Source organism: Stigmatopora nigra, chromosome 9, assembly GCF_051989575.1.
Source record: "Stigmatopora nigra isolate UIUO_SnigA chromosome 9, RoL_Snig_1.1, whole genome shotgun sequence".
Taxonomy (NCBI): domain Eukaryota; kingdom Metazoa; phylum Chordata; class Actinopteri; order Syngnathiformes; family Syngnathidae; genus Stigmatopora; species Stigmatopora nigra.
The window spans coordinates 3,942,699-3,947,635 of record NC_135516.1 but is presented as its reverse complement, the minus strand read 5'-3'; positions in this window follow the sequence as shown (position 1 = coordinate 3,947,635).

Genomic DNA, 4,937 nt, shown 5'->3' with positions numbered 1-4,937 from the left:
AAATATTTTTTTAAATCATTTTTTGTCTGGATGAGCAATTTTAGTACAACAGACACATCACTATTTGAGGGTTTTCTTTGCAGGAGTTAGGAAGAGTATGAAATAATTATTTATGTAAAAGAAGCCAAGTGCATACATTTTCACACACCAGTAATGAAAAATTACATTACATTTTTGTAGATCTTCCATTAGCAAAAAAAATAACTGCCTCAAAATGATTTCTTTAATTTCTATTAAGGGTCAGGATTCTGGTTGTTGAGACCATTGTTCAAAACATTTCCAGGTCGATTTGATAGTTTCCGAGTACGGACAGCCCACTGGAAATTACACCAAAGGTTTTCTAGTGGGGAAAGTAATTTGGGCATTCAAGAAAGTTGTAATTTTTCCTGTGCAAGAATTCCTCTGTAAATTTTAGCAAACTTCAATTTTAACAATATTGCCAACACCTGCATTGGAAGCACAAAGGCACAGCATAATACAACCAACTGAAATATCTAGTTGAGTAGCAAACATATGTCTTGAAATACGATGTTATTCAACCTCTTCGCATACAGCCCATTGTTGTTTCAAAATGATCTTGTCTTTTCCAAACATGATGTATTATACCTCATCCAACTCTGTTTGTGGCATTCGGGCAGAAAAGGCTTTATTCACCCAGAAAGCATCTCCATGTGCTCAATGTATTGATTCTAGCAACATTTGCACAAATGTTATCTTATAGGTATTTTCTATGTGGGTGTTGCATCAAGTTAGACTGTCCTAAATATTTAACTCAGATTGCTGATTCATACAACTACATAATGGAATATCATGGAAATAATCTGGTGTCCCAAACTTTTAATACCACTGTACTCTCAATGGACTCCTGGCTGGCCAGGTATGTGCATTATAATATATATATATATATATATATATATATATATATATATATATATATATATATATATATATATATATATATATATATATATATATATATATATATATATATATATATATATATATATATATATATATATATATATATATATATATATATATATATATATATATATATATATATATATATATATATATATATATATATATATATATATATATATATATATATATATATATATATATATATATATATATATATATATATGTAATGGTTTTGTTAGTTTTTCTACAGTGTCGTGTCCGCTTGTATTTGGTCGTCCTCAATGAAAACCAGGGGTTTGATGTTGTATTGAAATTTTATCATTATTATTATTATTGAATTCAACTCTTTTCATTATTTTTGTATGAACAATTTAGATTTTTCCAAACAAATATATAGATCACACTATAAGTTTTATTAATCATACCGAACCTGTGCACTTATTTTTAACTGGAGGCCATGTGAAATTATTTTATTGTGATTGAGGGCCAGACCCGCATTAACTTGAATTTATGTAAATTGTTTTTCATTATTAATTATTTTTAATTCTTGGGAAAGAAAAACTGTTAATGTGTTTTGAGATCTGTGACTTATCAGTCATCTATATCACAAAGTTCATAACAATTTTCTTGCAAAAATGTAATAAACTGTGTTAAACTTGTCTTTACTGATTTAGTTACAACATACATAGTTCTGAGATTGAGAGTTGAGATTGTCTGTCTCCTTGTGTCCCGTGATATACTGACAACCAATTCACCCTCTTCCCTGCCGACTCCCCATAGTTGGATGGGATAGGCTGCAGCAACCCCTGTGTCCCTTGTGAGGATAAGCAGCTCAGTTAATTTTGTACACTTAATGCATGATAGGTGAGAATCCTTCCACAGTCTCTTACTCACGGCTGAGTTATGATGAGCAGAGCCTTCGAATCAAGGATGGATATATAGAATAAAATTGTTAACCCAATGAGACGTCTACTTTTGCAACAATATAGCTATGAATATCTGTTTGCTTAGACCAGGGGTAGGGAACTTATGGCTCGGGAACCATATGTGGCTCTTCTGATGGGTGCATGTGGCTCTTCGCTAACCCATGAGGTAAAATTTAAACCGGAAGTGACGGAGCCGAGTCCCGAATGCATCAATAGAATCGTCACGTCGGCACTATGGCGCTGACACTACCTCTTAAAGTATTAAATGAATTCTATTGACAACACGGTTATGCAGTTGCTAATCAATGAAAACATGCATACAAGTCTGATGGGAAAAAAAAGATAATTATAGTTATTTTCGCGTTTTTAGCCTTAAATTCTGAGTGTGGCCTCTCAAGGAATACAATTGGAAAATAGGAATAGTTTTTGGCTCTTGGTGGCAAAGAGGTTCCCGAGACTGGTTTACAAAGACTACACACCAATATTTTGATGCCTTTACTCACCAACTAATTCCTGGTTTCATGACTGTCCATGCACAACAAACTGTCAATGTTTTTCAGCATTACCGAAAGATTCTAGATTTTTTAACCTGCTATTGATACGTTTGTGTCTCTCACCTATACGAACAAATTTATCCCAAAACTCTAATTTATTATATAGCCTCAAGGAGCAATCTCGAATGTGGCAAATGACTACGCGGGAGTGTTTTGAAATTCTGCTATAGCAGAGGCTGGATTCAAAAGAGCCATCAAGTCACCAACACAATGGAATACCATTACACTGAGTAGTTTTATTCTGCTTGTTGTGTTTAAAGTTGTGGCATCTCAGATTGTAAAATACAATCCTTATGGCCAATCAGGTTCGCAATTAGACATTCCCAAAAACATGCACAAATAAAGAGAAAGACACTCTCTTGGATTTTTCACTTGCAAGGAGAACAAATGTTTGAGGACAGCTCTCCAACTCCGTTTTGATCTTTCGGAAGTATGATAATAATAATAATGTGCGCATAACTAAGGGTGAGCAAAGCGTTCTTACAATAGCAAGACCAAGAATATACTTCGTTGCAGGCAATTGTATAATAAAATTAAATCTAAAAAAACCTGAAAGCTTAAAATGCAATAACCGGACTTCATCTTTTTTTACGTTTACTAAAAAAAGTGCATCAAGAGGTTCACATGCTTTATTACATTTATGAGGGTCCACTAAGCAGCTGATTATTGATGACAATTGAAATCCTAGATTGAATGATTGAAACATGAAATAGTTTAACATTTTAAAAGCAGTTGGTACATATTTGATAATCACACAAATATGAATGCTCAAAATTTTCTGGTGAATAGTCTTCGTAATTGTATCAGTGATGAAACTATCAATAAAATGTTTTTTATATATGTATATTAATACTGTTTGCTGTGGTTGTTGTTGTTGTTGTTGAGTCACTTCAAGCGCCTGAGGATTACCCTCAGACAGCGCTAGAGCTGCCACTGGAACGCGGATTAGTTCATCCGGGGGGTAGTCGGAGGTGAGGGGCAGTCAAATATCTCCGGCTGGATGAAAAACGTAGGGTGCCACGTTCCTTGTTGGCAGCTCTTAGTGGTATTTGTTGGAATTCGTAGGCCGCGGCCTCTCAGGAGACACCTCGTGAAGGTTTCCGACTTTGTCTCCCGTTTGCTGTAGTTGGTAAACTTGTACTTCTGCCAAGTCTTTTGTCTATCCCAATAAAACCTAGCAGTAATTGACATGTTCCACCGATACAATTAAACAAATTGTAGGAGTTTTAATGCTTTGAATTATATTAACGTGAATACACATTATGTCAATAAAGCACAATCAGTTGCTCCTGCTGCCATTTTTTCAGCATTAATGCTATCATATATTTAATTCTAGCATGACCATATGCCAAGCCCATCGAGCCGGAGCATCTTGTGTTTCGACTAAATACAAAAATTGCACCCACAACTGAGACAGCGTCCTTTAAGTCAGTCCGCCCTATAGGTGTGAAAATAAAGGTGTAAGATAAAATGTCAAAGTTGCTTGGCAATTGTTTGTTCATATTGTATCAGTTTTTGTAAGTATAGAAACATCATTGTCATAAGAAACTTGCTCCGAGTTTGCACATTTTCATGGAGACCTCACACTGATTAACTGTACTTCGCCCAAAGTATGGCCGTTGCCATGGAGACTTGCCACTGATTAATCAGCCTTCGCACATAGTTTGGCCGCTGCCATGGAGACCTGTCACTGATTAATCCGACTTTGCCCAGAGTTTGGTCGTTGTCATAGAAACCATACTATGCCCTGTTTTCCTATATAAAGACGAACCCACTGTTCATTCGATAGAGAGTTGCAGGAACATCGCGCTGAACCGCACTCAACTATTAGAGCTCTCACTCTCCACTTTGCAGTTTGGTAATAAACCTTTTTCCTGTTAAATTGATCTCACTCTTTCTTAACCTGCTCCTAAAGTGCATTTCAGATCTATCAACATGTATAAGTTGGACCCCCAGCAAAACTATATAAAAATGGCAACTTTATAATCCAGAAAATACAGTACATAGCACATTAAAAATATCTAGTAACTATTAGGTGATGTCAACAGGGCTTCAACCATGTCTCCGTGAAGAATGAAAGGAAAGCATTGCGGTGTCAAAATTCACAGGTGTGTGTTGCAGAGGTGGCCTTTAGTATGAGACTCCTGAAAACAAGTTTAGTGTCTTTATGGTCAACAGCTAGTCATGAAACAGTGAGTCAACCAACATACAAGTCAAACACAACTTGAAGGTTTTTGAGAATTGTTCGCTGGACACAGTGAGATTTTTAAAAAAAATCACACTTATGGACAATATTTGGTTTCCTCAAGCCTCCCATCTATATTTTTGGGACATCGGCAGAAACCAAAGTACCTGGAGAAAACACATGCAACACGTAGAGAACATGCAAAATACACAGGAGAGCCAAGAAGTTTTGATCTCAAAATTTGTAATGCAGACATTCCACCATGATAAATACAGTGATTTCTTTTAAAATGCTCTTATTATATACCTGTCAACCTCTGCCGATAACTGCCCTTATAAATGATTATGA